Source organism: Alosa pseudoharengus, unplaced genomic scaffold, assembly GCF_046254945.1.
Source record: "Alosa pseudoharengus isolate Yale_2024_CS ecotype anadromous, Long Island Sound unplaced genomic scaffold, YU_APseudo_1.1 YU_APseudo_1.1_scf_70, whole genome shotgun sequence".
Classification (NCBI taxonomy): domain Eukaryota; kingdom Metazoa; phylum Chordata; class Actinopteri; order Clupeiformes; family Clupeidae; genus Alosa; species Alosa pseudoharengus.
This window is the reverse complement of record NW_027468860.1, coordinates 201,441-218,644: the sequence shown is the minus strand read 5'-3', so window position 1 is coordinate 218,644 and position 17,204 is coordinate 201,441. Positions and strand designations below refer to the sequence as shown.

The following is a 17,204-nucleotide window of genomic DNA, read 5'->3' as shown; positions in this document are numbered from 1 at the left end:
TGAGTGTGTCCTCTTCCAATGAGCAATTCCATCCAAGAAAATAGGCTTTTTAAATTAAAAAATCCACAAGCTATTATTCTGATGGGGGGGCCAAGCAGTGAAGCTGCGAAGCATCATTACTGTTTCTACCTTTTCTTATTTGGGCCAGTAGCAAAGCCCAATTGTATATTTACGCTTTCCTATTATTCGGGACCATGCAATGTAGGCACCCATTGTGTTTGTACATTTTCCTATTATTGGGGGCCAAGCATCGAAGCTGCAAGGCACCCACTGGGTTTATATGTTTTCCCATCCTAAGAACACACAATAATGTGGAGTCTTTTTACCACTGTGGGGGCGCTATAATCACAGGATGTAGGCTCATATATCAGCAATGCTTTTGCGTACCGAAACCAAACTTGGTATATGGACTTAGGACCCCATCCCGACGACACACAATATATTTGGTGACCTTGGACCACTAGGAGGTACTAAAGTTACAGGAAATGAGCTCATATCTTGGCAATGCTTTCTCGTACCTAAACCAGACTTGGTTCATGGACACACAATAATGCTGGTGATGTTTGGCCACTAGGGATAGATTAGATTAGACTCAACTTTATTGTCATTGTGCAGAGTACAAAGTCAACTAAATTCAGACACTGCTCTTGCTTGCTTGCCTGCCGGTTCACACCTCACCCCTCACTCTCAGTGCAACGTGCACCTCCACCATCAAAGGCTGATGCACCCCTCCCCCACAATGTGATCATGAACAATGCGACTACGCTAACGCTGTTCACCAGCCACCAGTCTACAGCCACCAAATACCCCTTATCCCCCCTCCTCTGGACAAGGGGAAGAGTGCTGTGAGTATCATGTTCCTTGACTTCTCCAGTGCTTTTAACACCATCCAACCCCTCAGACTGGGTGAAAAACTCCTGCAGATGATTGTGGATGCTCAACTGGTATCCTGGATTGCAGACTACCTGATAGAGCAACCACAATTTGTCAGACTGAAGAACTGCCTCTCCGACACCGTGATCAATAGCACTGGAGCTCCACAGTGAGCAGTGAGACACATGGCAAACAAACAAAGGAGCACATGGCACAAGACACAGAAAGTAAACAAAGCAAACAGGAAGACACAAGAGGAGCAGACATAACGGGAAAACAAGACAAGACAGGATCCTAACAACAAGAGCCTCCCCCCTCTTGCCTGCAGCAAATAGGTAAGGGATGTGGCCCTGTTTCTAGAATTCTGATGAAACCCTTGCTGGGATGACACAAACATGTGTCTCTCCTTTGATGTTCTTGTGCATCATTGAAAGAATAAAATCTGAAATGTTTCCTGACATCATACTCCAAATATCATGTTATTATTATATTGCTTTCTTATGTAGAGTATTAACGGAATATATTATAAGAACTTTTCAATAAATATGGAAAGTCAGTATGAACCATATAGACAGATATTGTGACAGCCTTGCCTGGCTCCTCCTCCTGTCTGTGTGGCGTCTCTCTCTCCTACAGGTGAGCTGGGTGCAGGTGTTTGGAGGCACGCTAATTATTTCCTAGTCAGGGCTTTTAAAAGCGCTTCAATGGAGACCGGGTTGTCAACCACTTCCGCTCCGTCTCTACAGCACCGTTTTGGATTTTGTTTTAGCTTATTGTGTCACCTAGTCTTGATCCTTACAAGCTGGCTAATGATAGACCTATATCTAATCTCCCTTTCATGTCAAAAATACTTGAAAAAATAGAGTCCAAACAAATCTGTGCCTTCTTACATATGAACAAAATCCAGGAATTATACCAGTCTGGCTTTCGAGCTCACCATAGTACTGAATCAGCCTTACTGTAGTTAAAGTTTTTAATGACCTCCTCATTGCTGCTGATAATGGATATGTATCAATACTGAATCTCCTGGACCTCAGCGCTGCCTTTGACACCATAGACCATGACATACTACTTCATAGGCTTGAACATTCCATAGGCATCAAAGACTCAGCACTTGCTTGGTTTATACCATACCTTTTTAACCGTTAATAATTTGTACAGGTCCATAATGAACCATATACCCAGACTATGGTGAAATATTGAGTGCCTCAAGGCTCATTGGATCCCAGTTATTTTCCCATTTCCCATCTCCTAGGTTCTGAAATTTGGAAACATGGCATGGCATTAATTTCCATTGTTATGCAGATGATACACAATTATACCTTTCCATAAAGCCCGATTAATTAACCCTGTTAAACAAACTTGTATGTATGTAACATGTTACATGTATAAGAGATATAAAAACACACACATATATATACAACAAAACATCCTGCTTTTGAACTCAGATGGTTTTTGGTCCTAAAAAGATGAGGCATATCCTATCCTCATCACAGGCTACATATAGTGATCTTCCACTGACCTCATCCACAAGTGCTAAAAATCTATCAGTTATAATTGACCAGGACCTATCAATAAATAATCACCAAAATGTCATTTTACCACTTAAGGAACATTTCAAAGATAAGGAAGTCCTTATCCTTACCAGACACGGAAAAATTAATCCACAGTTTTGTCACTTCAAGGATAGACTATTGCAATGCTCTATACACTGGCTGCAATAATACCGGTCTAAGGAACTTACAGCTTATACAAAATGCAGCTGCTCGCACACTCACTAGGACCAAAAAATATGAACACATTTCCCCCATCCTAGCATCTTTACACTGGCTACCTGTTAAAAGTCTCATTGACTTATTACTTGTAATCCCAACAGTAGAGGCAGAGCTTTCTGCTACAGCGCACCCCTCCTCTGGAATTAACTATCTCCATCAATTTGATTAGCAGACACCCTCCCTATTTTCAAGTCTAGACTTAACACATACATCTTTAGTGCCTCCCATAGTTAGGTATGGTGTAGTGTGGAACTTCACCCACCTCAGGGTTTTTATTGGAATGGACCACCTCTGCTGTGTCCTCATGTGACTGGCGCCCTAGTCATGCGTGTCATGGTGGCAACTGACCATACCTGCGCTGGTGCTGACTACCCTTCACCATGCTTAGGTATGCTGCCATAGCATAGCGCTGTCATGGACTTTTCATGTGTCACGCCGTACAACTCTTCTTCTTTCTCTCTCTCAACTCCCCCTCTTACCTCTTGTCTTTGTCTTGCCATTCAACTCCCTCTTCTCTCCTTCTCTCTCTCAACTCTCCCTCTCTTGCCTTTTGTCTCTATAGTATAACACTATATAATACCATTGATATACTTATTAATGCTAACCATCATGACTTATAGTAATACCTACTATTTATCTCTCTTTCTTCCCTCTTACCTCACTTGTGAGAGAAACTATTCCTTGTGTTTGGCCCTCATCGCACCTAAAGTCCCATCCCTATGACTGCCCTATGTGATGACCCTGTGCCCCTTCAGGCCTTCTCCTGTCAGTGCATGGGAAGGGCTGGGCCTGGTTGGGCTAATACCCTCATTGATTACACCTATGGTTAGGGTGGGGCTATATAAGGGGTTCCCTATCTTTCTGATTAGGCATTTTTCTTACTTCTTGCAGGCACTCACTTTGATTCTCTCACACTTGCACTTTGCTCTCTCCCCTCATTTGTAACTCTACCTCTCTTTCTCTTTCTTTGTCTTTAGGCCCACTTCACTAGCTTCTTTGCATCCATACACTCATACACGCACGCCACCACTCCCATTCATTTCCCCCTAGACATTTTGCTATTGGTAACCTTGTGCTTTACTTTAATAAATGAATATATTTGGTTTTAACCTTGTTGTCCGTGTCCCTCTTTATGTTTCGGTCTGGGAACGAGCTGGCCCTAACACCTACCATTGCAGTCCCCTTGTCTGGATTCCTGGCCCGTGCAGCCTAGCTACCCAGTACTTGACATACTGTATGACAATTCCTAATCCCTATGGACAACACAGGGACTATTTGAATTTTCTGACACTAAATAGGATTCATGCATACATCATACTGGTTATATAACCATCCTACCTCTTTGTAACATACCTCAGGTTGTTGTGTTCTATTCTGTACACCTAACTAACCTATTCATTTATTATGTATACAGTACAGACATTACTGCCCTGTAACTGACCCTAGGCAGATGGGTCAGGCCCTTGAGTCTTGTATCCACTCGAGGTTTCTTCCTATATGTATCTCCAATTCTAGGGAGTTTTTCCTCGTCCCTGTTACTTATAGGCACACTCTGAATGTTTAACACTCTGTTAAGTGCCATGAGACATGAGTAATGTTTTGGCGCTCTATAAGTTGAAATTGAAATTGAAATGATTCACTGCACCACATTATACTGATTGCTTACACTTTTATTTTCCAAATCCAACTCCACTCCATTTTGTTAAGTTCTATTCATTTATTAAAAATCTAATATATGTATTGCTAATCCGTGTGTGGTCTTTCCGTACTCTGTTACTTTGTTGAAAAAAAAACCCAGCTATAAACCAGCTTATGCTGGAAGCTGATTTTAGCTGGTCTTTGCTGGCTTAGTTGGTTGGTTGTCACCGGGATGCTGTTGGTAAAATATTACATACCAAAGTGAAACATGAAATCCATGAGAATCATACAGGGTTTAAGTACAGCAAAGCATAGATATTCATACAGTAACAGTGGCAAAGTCAGGAATCATCCAGGCTACCTTAATCTATGACACAAATGGCTGTTGACGCAAAACAGACAACAACAAGTGATATCAACACTGGCGCCTTACATTATCCATGTTCAGAAGAACAGCACAGATGTTATACAGGGTCGAGACGCAGACATAGAATCATACTCGAAGCTGGTGTCACACTCCACCTCAGTCCCATTGATGAGAATGGGGCTGTGTATGCTAACGCATATTTGGTGTGAGAGCTAGGGACCAAATCCTGAGGATGTACATACAATATTATGTTGACTTGTTACCACTATGGGGGTGCTAGAGTTATGGAAATGAGCTCATATCTCAGCAAATTTTTAACATATCAAAACTAAACTAGGTATGAGAGGTTATGTGGTGTAAGGGGGAGGGGGTTTATCAGTGTGAGTGTGGGTGTGTGTGTGTGTGTGTGTGTGTGTGGGGGGGGGGGGGGTTGGGGTAAGTGTGATGAGAGGGGTAGCAGGTAATAGGGTGTGTGCAAATGCAAATGCCAAAAGGAAGGAAGAGTATGACAGTTCACTGTCCTGATGGTGGAAAGATGTGTATGCATTGTGACGCCCCGGCTTTGCCGTGCCGTGAGGTGTTACGCCTTTTCCTCCCTTTGCCTTTATGGTACCTCTGAGCACTAGGCATATTGTTCCTGTTTGTCATGTCTCTTTCGACCTGCAGGAGGAGCTGGAGGGTTCCAGTGGTCTCTTGTTAACGGGGGGCGTGGCTCCGTGTCAATGGACTCTGGAATAAAGCCTGTGTCCTGTGGCCTCATTCGGCCTCTCTGTCCTGTTCAGGCTTGACGCTGCTGAGAGCTGGCTGCGGCTGTTCAGATTGCATTTTCTTTATGCACTACACATAGCCTACACATTGCTGATGCGCATGACACTTTATGTTATCTTTTGTTGCTCCTCATTTACTGACTTATGTACATATTTGTAAATAATATTGTAGAAGGGGGCACCAAGGCCACCGTGGCCTGTAAACCTATGATTTTCAAAGGGGCTTCACGGCCAACGCAAGGGGCTACGACGGCCATGGCCGTCGTGGCCGCCGTGAAATTCCTACCCTGGTAGAGAGGTAGAGTAGAGTAGAGTGAGTGAGTGAGTGAGTGAGTGAGTGAGTGAGTGAGAGAGGTAGAGTAGAGAGGTAGAGTAGAGTAGAGAGGTAGAGTAGAGTAGAGTAGAGTAGAGTAGAGTGAGTGAGTGAGTGAGTGAGGTAGAGTAGAGTAGAGAGGTAGAGTAGAGTAGAGTAGAGAGGTAGAGTAGAGTAGAAAGGTAGAGTAGAGTAGAGTGAGTGAGTGAGAGAGGTAGAGTAGAGTAGAGAGGTAGAGTAAAGAGGTAGAGTAGAGAGGTAGAGTAGAGTAGAGAGGTAGAGTACAGAGGTAGAGTAGAGTAGAGTGAGTGAGTGAGTGAGAGAGGTAGAGTAGAGAGGTAGAGTAGAGTAGAGAGGTAGAGTAGAGTGAGTGAGGTAGAGTAGAGAGGTAGAGTAGAGTAGAGAGGTAGAGTAGATTAGAGTAGAGTAGAGTGAGTGAGTGATTGACGCCACTCTTGACCTAAATATGTATGTGAATGGCTAGGTTGAGAGCTCTATCTAGTGTGTAGCATTAAAAGAAGTGGGCATGCATGGTGACTATCTGTCAGGATTTCCCCATGCACACCACACTTACCCTGTGTAAGATGTATGCCTCCTCTGTAATGTGTGCATTAAAATAAGTGAGGCATGCAGATAGACACCTGATGAGGTATCTACCTGCACCCCACCCTTACCCTAGCCTGTTTTGTAGTTTTGTTTGTGTTTTATGAATGTCACCTAATATGTAGTGCAATTAAAAGAGAGTAAGCGTGCTGTGTGCTTCCAGGACAAGGCATGTGCATGAGCATATGAGGGGGGTGCACAACGGGGGCCCAGGGCCAATGGATAGCCCACAGGACCCAACCAATGCCAAACCCACACAGCGACCCACCAGGACCGAGTCTCCCAAGCCATCCAATGGGGCCCCGGCAGAATGACAATGAGAGAGGCAGAGAGAGTGAAATTAGAAAAGTTAGAGTAGAGTAGAGAGGTAGAGTAGAGAGGTAGAGTAGAGAGGTAGAGTAGAGAGGTAGAGTAGAGTAGAGTGGTAGAGTAGAGAGGTAGAGTAGAGTAGAGTGAGTGAGTGAGAGAGGTAGAGTAGAGTAGAGAGGTAGAGTAGAGTGAGTGAGTGAGTGAGTGAGAGAGGTAGAGTAGAGAGGTAGAGTAGAGTAGAGAGGTAGAGTAGAGAGGTAGAGTAGAGTAGAGTGAGAGAGTGAGTTAGGTAGAGAAGAGAGGTAGAGTAGAGTGAGTGAGTCAGTGACGCCACTCTTGACCTACATACATTCAAATATGCTTTATTGGCACGACACACCATATGATGCATTGCCAAAGCGTTCACAGTAATAATAATAATTAAAGAAAATACAAATACAAAATGATATAAACATGTACAAACATTACAAACATTGTTACACTTCCGTCACACACACACACACACACACACACACACACACACACAGCACGTCACAACCATACAAGACCATTGTCTGTACACGTCCATAGGAAAACCAAGACAGGACAAAACAAAACAAACAGGAGACATGGTGTAATAGACTGGGGCTGGGGAGCAGTGTTATGTTGAAGGGTGGAGGTAGTGGGGTGATTATCTTAAGTAATGCCTTCTCTCAGGTTATGGAGTGAGGACACATAACTGGCTGCCAGTATGCATGTGCTGGTGTCCACACCCAAAACTACAGCAAGTTTTTTCTGTTCCTCCAGTTTTGTGAAGTTGGGAATGATGTTGTTCAAAATGGTGAAATATTTGTCTCTTTGGGACCGATATTTGTCACAGTGTAGCAGAAAGTGCACCTCTGACTCTACCTCCCCTGTCATACAGTGACCACATGTCCTTTGCTCTTTGGACAGCCATGACTTCTTGTGCCTGCCTTTCTCTATGGCTAGACTGTGGTCACTCAGCCTGTACTTGGTGAGGATCTGTCTGCTTCGTATCTCTGACAGTGTGGAGATACTCTGCCAATTGATAGTCTTTTCGTATGCCAATGTAACATTCTAGTTTGTGTTATAATTTTGTTTCTTTCTTCCAGTGTTCCAAATAAGAATTCTTGTTGTTCTTGTTAATTTGGTTGATTCTGATTGGTGGTTGGGAAGCAGTACTGGTCTGGACAATTTGTGGGTTAGGGGTTATTGGGTTAGTTAAATCTGAGACCAACTGACATAGGGGACTGGGCTTAGGGATGAGCTCTTGGGATTTAAGTGCTTTAAAATGTAGTGAATTTTGAGGGCTTAATTTTAGATGAATCCAGAATTTTAGTGATCGTTTTTGGATATTAATCAATAGTGGAAATCGGCCTAATTCTGCCCTGCTAGCATTTGTGGGTACTTTTCTTTGGATATGTAACAAATTTCTACAGAATTCAGCATGCAGGGCTTCGATTGGGTGTTTGTCCCATCTTGAGTAGTCGTGCTTACTGAGTGGACCCCATATTTCACTTCCATAAAGTGCAATTGGCAAAATGACTGTGTCAAATATTTTGGACCAGATTTTAATTGGTATATCTATTTGATGAAAATTTCTTTTTATTGCATAAAATGCTCGTCGTGCTTTTTCTTTTAGTGCATTCACTAAATATGTATGTGAATGGCTAGGTTGAGAGCTCTATCTAGTGTGTAGCATTAAAAGAAGTGGGCATGCATGGTGAATATCTGTCAGGATTTCCCCATGCACACCACACTTACCCTGTGTAAGATGTATGCCTCCTCTGTAATGTGTGCATTAAAATAAGTGAGGCATGCAGATAGACACCTGATGAGGTATCTACCTGCACTCCACCCTTACCCTAGCCTGTTTTGTAGTTTTGTTTGTGTTTTATGAATGTCACCTAATATGTAGTGCAATTAAAAGAGAGTAAGCGTGCTGTAAGCACTTAAATCCCAAGAGCTCAGCCCTAAGCCCAGTCCCCTATGTCAGTTGGTCTCGGATTTAACTAACCCAATAACCCCTAACCCACAAATTGTCCAGACCAGCACTGCTTCCCAACAACCAATCAGAATCAACCAAATTAACAAGAACAACAAGAATTCTTATTTGGAACACTGGAAGAAAGAAACAAAATTACAACACAAACTAGAATGTTACATTGGCATACGAAAAGACTATCAATTGGCAGAGTATCTCCACACTGTCAGAGATACGAAGCAGAGACAGATCCTCACCAAGTACAGGCTGAGTGACCACAGTCTAGCCATAGAGAAAGGCAGGCACAAGAAGTCATGGCTGCCCAAAGAGCAAAGGACATGTGGTCACTGTATGACAGGGGAGGTAGAGTCAGAGGTGCACTTTCTGCTACACTGTGACAAATATCGGTCCCAAAGAGACAAATATTTCACCATTTTGAACAACATCATTCCCAACTTTACAAAACTGGAGGAACAGAAAAGACTTGCTGTGGTTTTGGGTGAGGACACCAGCACATGCATACTGGCAGCCAGTTATGTGTCCTCACTCCATAACCTGAGAGAAGGCATTACTTAAGATAACCACCCCACTACCTCCACCCTTCAACATAACACTGCTCCCCAGCCCCAGTCTGTTACACCATGTCTCCTGTTTGTTTTTGTTTTGTCCTGTCTTGGTTTTCCTATGCACGTGTACAGACAATGGTCTTGTATGGTTGTGACGTGCTGTGTGTGTGTGTGTGTGTGTGACGGAAGTGTAACAATGTTTGTAATGTTTGTACATGTTTATATCATTTTGTATTTGTATTTTCTTTAATTATTATTATTCCTGTGAACGCTTTGGCAATGCATCATATGGTTTGTCGTGCCAATAAAGCATATTTGAATTTGAGTGAGTGAGTGAGTGAGAGAGGTAGAGTAGAGAGGTAGAGTAGAGTAGAGAGGTAGAGTAGAGTGAGTGAGTGAGTGAGAGAGGTAGAGTAGAGAGGTAGAGTAGAGTAGAGAGGTAGAGTAGAGAGGTAGAGTAGAGTAGAAAGGTAGAGTAGAGTAGAGTAGAGTGAGTGAGTGAGAGAGGTAGAGTAGAGTAGAGAGGTAGAGTAAAGAGATAGAGTAGAGAGGTAGAGTAGAGAGGTAGAGTAGAGTAGAGTGAGTGAGTGAGTGAGAGAGGTAGAGTAGAGAGGTAGAGTAGAGTAGAGAGGTAGAGTAGAGTAAGTGAGGTAGAGTAGAGTAGAGAGGTAGAGTAGAGTAGAGTGAGTGAGGTAGAGTAGAGAGGTAGAGTAGAGTAGAGTAGAGAGGTAGAGTAGAGTAGAGAGGTAGAGTAGAGAGGTAGAGTAGAGTAGAGTAGAGTAGAGTAGAGTAGAGTAGAGTGAGTGAGTGAGTGACGCCACTCTTGACCTAAATATGTATGTGAATGGCTAGGTTGAGAGCTCTATCTAGTGTGTAGCATTAAAAGAAGTGGGCATGCATGGTGAATATCTGTCAGGATTTCCCCATGCACACCACACTTACCCTGTGTAAGATGTATGCCTCCTCTGTAATGTGTGCATTAAAATAAGTGAGGCATGCAGATAGACACCTGATGGGGTATCTACCTGCACCCCACCCTTACCCTAGCCTGTTTTGTAGTTTTGTTTGTGTTTTATGAATGTCACCTAATATGTAGTGCAATTAGAAGAGAGTAAGCGGGGCGTGTGCTTCCAGGACAAGGCATGTGCATGAGCATATGAGGGGGGTGCACAACGGGGGCCCAGGGCCAATGGATAACCCACAGGACCCAACCAATGCCAAACCCACACAGCGACCCACCAGGACCGAGTCTCCCAAGCCATCCAATGGGGCCCCGGCAGAATGACAATGAGAGAGGCAGAGAGAGTGAAATTAGAAAAGTTAGAGTAGAGAGGTAGAGTAGAGAGGTAGAGTAGAGTAGAGTAGAGTAGAGTAGAGTAGAGTAGAGTAGAGAGCAGGCTTGGAATTTCACCATTCTGGGGGCAAGGCCACTTGGCCTTCAGTTGGGCATATTTGGTGGGGGGCACAAAGGCCACATGTCAGGGCACCAAGGCCAAAGTTAACTATACAATAGTAGGCTATAAAAATGATCAAAGTTGTATTTAGCCTACTCACTGCAGTAGACTTGCATCACTGTATGAAACATTACAAAAACATGAAACATGACATATTACATAGAACTGTAAATCATCTGATCATCTAATAAAAACAGATATCTAGGCTATATATAAACTTTATTTTATATTTGGCCTGCTATGAAATCATGTATTGAACAATTTAAATGTAGCACAGCTCAGCTTTAAGAAACTCAAATAGCCTAGATGCATGCTTAGCATTTTGTGATCATTAAGGCTACTTTCACAAACTCTTAGTCAGCTGTCCTCTGATTTACCAATATCTAGGCAATATTTGTAACATTTATTTTGTATTTGGCCCGTTATGAGATCATGTGGAACAATTTAAACACATTGTAAAACTTAAAGCCCAAATTTGGAGACATCCAATGGAGGCATGTCGAAATTTAGCCTACTGCAAATTCAAAACTGGATTACTCTGGAACGGCTAACTGTACAGGGGCCTGCTTTACACCTTTGTGTTCGGTAAGGTCTGCTGTTTATTCTGATATGTGGTTTGTCATGTGTTAAAAGAAGGGTTCGTGAAGTATTCCACCGAGATTAATGGGTAGGGAGATCATGGACGCAAAACCTTCAGTAGAATGTATGATTAAATTGAATTATATTATTTACTTTTCTCGCGAACCGTTCAACATAGCAATTATCGGCTAACATCGTTTAAAAGCTGAGAAAAGCTCTTTCATGTGATACTTGTGATGTCTGTGTGATGAATAGGCTACTTCGCGAGTAGTTCAACTGAGAAGAATGGGTGAATTTGGACGCACTTTCTTGCGCTGTCACTTTCTCCACTGCGTAAAAGACTAAATTAATTTGCGCTGTGAATGCTAAGATTATTTTGATAGGCCACAGGCTAAATAAAAATCGCAATTAGTAGGCTAGGACACCAAGCAGAATATTGAAAGAAGGGGGCACCAAGGCCACCGTGGCCTGTAAACCTATGATTTTCAAAGGGGCTTCACGGCCAACGCAAGGGGCTACGACGGCCATGGCCGTCGTGGCCGCCGTGAAATTCCTACCCTGGTAGAGAGGTAGAGTAGAGTAGAGTGAGTGAGTGAGTGAGTGAGTGAGTGAGAGAGGTAGAGTAGAGAGGTAGAGTAGAGTAGAGAGGTAGTGTAGAGTAGAGAGGTAGAGTAGAGTAGAGTGAGTGAGTGAGTGAGTGAGGTAGAGTAGAGTAGAGAGGTAGAGTAGAGTAGAGTAGAGAGGTAGAGTAGAGAGGTAGAGTAGAGTAGAAAGGTAGAGTAGAGTAGAGTGAGTGAGTGGGAGAGGTAGAGTAGAGTAGAGAGGTAGAGTAATGAGGTAGAGTAGAGAGGTAGAGTAGAGTAGAGAGGTAGAGTACAGAGGTAGAGTAGAGTAGAGTGAGTGAGTGAGTGAGTGAGGTAGAGTAGAGAGGTAGAGTAGAGTAGAGAGGTAGAGTAGAGTGAGTGAGGTAGAGTAGAGAGGTAGAGTAGAGTAGAGAGGTAGAGTAGAGTAGAGTAGAGTGAGTGAGTGATTGACGCCACTCTTGACCTAAATATGTATGTGAATGGCTAGGTTGAGAGCTCTATCTAGTGTGTAGCATTAAAAGAAGTGGGCATGCATGGTGACTATCTGTCAGGATTTCCCCATGCACACCACACTTACCCTGTGTAAGATGTATGCCTCCTCTGTAATGTGTGCATTAAAATAAGTGAGGCATGCAGATAGACACCTGATGAGGTATCTACCTGCACCCCACCCTTACCCTAGCCTGTTTTGTAGTTTTGTTTGTGTTTTATGAATGTCACCTAATATGTAGTGCAATTAAAAGAGATTAAGCGTGCTGTGTGCTTCCAGGACAAGGCATGTGCATGAGCATATGAGGGGGGTGCACAACGGGGGCCCAGGGCCAATGGATAACCCACAGGACCCAACCAATGCCAAACCCACACAGCGACCCACCAGGACCGAGTCTCCCAAGCCATCCAATGGGGCCCCGGCAGAATGACAATGAGAGAGGCAGAGAGAGTGAAATTAGAAAAGTTAGAGTAGAGTAGAGAGGTAGAGTAGAGAGGTAGAGTAGAGAGGTAGAGTAGAGTAGAAAGGTAGAGTAGAGTAGAGTGAGTGAGTGAGAGAGGTAGAGTAGAGTAGAGAGGTAGAGTAGAGTGAGTGAGTGAGTGAGTGAGAGAGGTAGAGTAGAGAGGTAGAGTAGAGTAGAGAGGTAGAGTAGAGAGGTAGAGTAGAGAGGTAGAGTAGAGTAGAGTGAGAGAGTGAGTGAGGTAGAGAAGAGAGGTAGAGTAGAGTAGAGAGGTAGAGTAGAGTAGAGTAGAGAGGTAGAGTAGAGTAGAGAGGTAGAGTAGAGTAGACTAGAGTAGAGTGAGTGAGTCAGTGACGCCACTCTTGACCTACATAAATTCAAATATGCTTTATTGGCACGACACACCATATGATGCATTGCCAAAGCGTTCACAGTAATAATAATAATTAAAGAAAATACAAATACAAAATGATATAAACATGTACAAACATTACAAACATTGTTACACTTCCGTCACACACACACACACACACACACACACACACACACACACAGCACGTCACAACCATACAAGACCATTGTCTGTACACGTCCATAGGAAAACCAAGACAGGACAAAACAAAACAAACAGGAGACATGGTGTAATAGACTGGGGCTGGGGAGCAGTGTTATGTTGAAGGGTGGAGGTAGTGGGGTGATTATCTTAAGTAATGCCTTCTCTCAGGTTATGGAGTGAGGACACATAACTGGCTGCCAGTATGCATGTGCTGGTGTCCACACCCAAAACTACAGCAAGTTTTTTCTGTTCCTCCAGTTTTGTGAAGTTGGGAATGATGTTGTTCAAAATGGTGAAATATTTGTCTCTTTGGGACCGATATTTGTCACAGTGTAGCAGAAAGTGCACCTCTGACTCTACCTCCCCTGTCATACAGTGACCACATGTCCTTTGCTCTTTGGACAGCCATGACTTCTTGTGCCTGCCTTTCTCTATGGCTAGACTGTGGTCACTCAGCCTGTACTTGTTGAGGATCTGTCTGCTTCGTATCTCTGACAGTGTGGAGATACTCTGCCAATTGATAGTCTTTTCGTATGCCAATGTAACATTCTAGTTTGTGTTATAATTTTGTTTCTTTCTTCCAGTGTTCCAAATAAGAATTCTTGTTGTTCTTGTTAATTTGGTTGATTCTGATTGGTGGTTGGGAAGCAGTACTGGTCTGGACAATTTGTGGGTTAGGGCTTATTGGGTTAGTTAAATCTGAGACCAACTGACATAGGGGACTGGGCTTAGGGATGAGCTCTTGGGATTTAAGTGCTTTAAAATGTAGTGAATTTTGAGGGCTTAATTTTAGATGAATCCAGAATTTTAGTGATCGTTTTTGGATATTAATCAATAGTGGAAATCGGCCTAATTCTGCCCTGCTAGCATTTGTGGGTACTTTTCTTTGGATATGTAACAAATTTCTACAGAATTCAGCATGCAGGGCTTCGATTGGGTGTTTGTCCCATCTTGAGTAGTCGTGCTTACTGAGTGGACCCCATATTTCACTTCCATAAAGTGCAATTGGCAAAATGACTGTGTCAAATATTTTGGACCAGATTTTAATTGGTATATCTATTTGATGAAAATTTCTTTTTATTGCATAAAATGCTCGTCGTGCTTTTTCTTTTAGTGCATTCACTAAATATGTATGTGAATGGCTAGGTTGAGAGCTCTATCTAGTGTGTAGCATTAAAAGAAGTGGGCATGCATGGTGAATATCTGTCAGGATTTCCCCATGCACACCACACTTACCCTGTGTAAGATGTATGCCTCCTCTGTAATGTGTGCATTAAAATAAGTGAGGCATGCAGATAGACACCTGATGAGGTATCTACCTGCACTCCACCCTTACCCTAGCCTGTTTTGTAGTTTTGTTTGTGTTTTATGAATGTCACCTAATATGTAGTGCAATTAAAAGAGAGTAAGCGTGCTGTAAGCACTTAAATCCCAAGAGCTCAGCCCTAAGCCCAGTCCCCTATGTCAGTTGGTCTCGGATTTAACTAACCCAATAACCCCTAACCCACAAATTGTCCAGACCAGCACTGCTTCCCAACAACCAATCAGAATCAACCAAATTAACAAGAACAACAAGAATTCTTATTTGGAACACTGGAAGAAAGAAACAAAATTACAACACAAACAAGAATGTTACATTGGCATACGAAAAGACTATCAATTGGCAGAGTATCTCCACACTGTCAGAGATACGAAGCAGAGACAGATCCTCACCAAGTACAGGCTGAGTGACCACAGTCTAGCCATAGAGAAAGGCAGGCACAAGAAGTCATGGCTGCCCAAAGAGCAAAGGACATGTGGTCACTGTATGACAGGGGAGGTAGAGTCAGAGGTGCACTTTCTGCTACACTGTGACAAATATCGGTCCCAAAGAGACAAATATTTCACCATTTTGAACAACATCATTCCCAACTTTACAAAACTGGAGGAACAGAAAAGACTTGCTGTGGTTTTGGGTGAGGACACCAGCACATGCATACTGGCAGCCAGTTATGTGTCCTCACTCCATAACCTGAGAGAAGGCATTACTTAAGATAACCACCCCACTACCTCCACCCTTCAACATAACACTGCTCCCCAGCCCCAGTCTGTTACACCATGTCTCCTGTTTGTTTTTGTTTTGTCCTGTCTTGGTTTTCCTATGCACGTGTACAGACAATGGTCTTGTATGGTTGTGACGTGCTGTGTGTGTGTGTGTGTGTGTGTGTGTGTGTGTGTGTGTGTGTGTGACGGAAGTGTAACAATGTTTGTAATGTTTGTACATGTTTATATCATTTTGTATTTGTATTTTCTTTAATTATTATTATTCCTGTGAACGCTTTCGCAATGCATCATATGGTTTGTCGTGCCAATAAAGCATATTTGAATTTGAGTGAGTGAGTGAGTGAGAGAGGTAGAGTAGAGAGGTAGAGTAGAGTAGAGAGGTAGAGTAGAGTGAGTGAGTGCGTGAGAGAGGTAGAGTAGAGAGGTAGAGTAGAGTAGAGAGGTAGAGTAGAGTAGAAAGGTAGAGTAGAGTAGAGTAGAGTGAGTGAGTGAGAGAGGTAGAGTAGAGTAGAGAGGTAGAGTAAAGAGGTAGAGTAGAGAGGTAGAGTAGAGAGGTAGAGTAGAGTAGAGTGAGTGAGTGAGTGAGAGAGGTAGAGTAGAGAGGTAGAGTATAGAGTGAGTGAGTGAGTGAGTGAGAGAGGTAGAGTAGAGAGGTAGAGTAGAGTAGAGAGGTAGAGTAGAGTAGAGTGAGTGAGGTAGAGTAGAGTAGAGAGGTAGAGTAGAGTAGAGTGAGTGAGGTAGAGTAGAGAGGTAGAGTAGAGTAGAGTAGAGAGGTAGAGTAGAGTAGAGAGGTAGAGTAGAGAGGTAGAGTAGAGTAGAGAGGTAGAGTAGAGTAGAGTAGAGTAGAGTGAGTGAGTGAGTGACGCCACTCTTGACATAAATATGTATGTGAATGGCTAGGTTGAGAGCTCTATCTAGTGTGTAGCATTAAAAGAAGTGGGCATGCATGGTGAATATCTGTCAGGATTTCCCCATGCACACCACACTTACCCTGTGTAAGATGTATGCCTCCTCTGTAATGTGTGCATTAAAATAAGTGAGGCATGCAGATAGACACCTGATGAGGTATCTACCTGCACCCCACCCTTACCCTAGCCTGTTTTGTAGTTTTGTTTGTGTTTTATGAATGTCACCTAATATGTAGTGCAATTAAAAGAGAGTAAGCGTGCTGTGTGCTTCCAGGACAAGGCATGTGCATGAGCATATGAGGGGGGTGCACAACGGGGGCCCAGGGCCAATGGATAACCCACAGGACCCAACCAATGCCAAACCCACACAGCGACCCACCAGGACCGAGTCTCCCAAGCCATCCAATGGGGCCCCGGCAGAATGACAATGAGAGAGGCAGAGAGAGTGAAATTAGAAAAGTTAGAGTAGAGAGGTAGAGTAGAGTAGAGTAGAGTAGAGTAGAGTATAGTAGAGTAGAGTAGAGTAGAGTAGAGTAGAGTGGTAGAGTATAGTAGAGTAGAGAGCAGGCTTGGAATTTCACCATTCTGGGGGCAAGGCCACTTGGCCTTCAGTTGGGCATATTTGGTGGGGGGCACAAAGGCCACATGTCAGGGCACCAAGGCCAAAGTTAACTATACAATAGTAGGCTATAAAAATGATCAAAGTTGTATTTAGCCTACTCACTGCAGTAGACTTGCATCACTGTATGAAACATTACAAAAACATGAAACATGACATATTACATAGAACTGTAAATCATCTGATCATCTAATAAAAACAGATATCTAGGCTATATATAAACTTTATTTTATATTTGGCCTGCTATGAAATCATGTATTGAACAATTTAAATGTAGCACAGCTCAGCTTTAAGAAACTCAAATAGCCTAGATGCA

At 43.1% G+C, this 17,204-nt stretch overlaps 1 protein-coding gene across 1 annotated transcript in view; it reads right to left on the bottom strand.

The window, feature by feature from the left end:
• The window catches only part of LOC143111217 (spermatogenesis-associated protein 20-like), a 73,241-nt gene that overhangs the window by 18,270 nt on the left and 37,767 nt on the right, over positions 1-17,204 (bottom strand). The gene's annotated exons all lie outside the window — the stretch shown is intronic.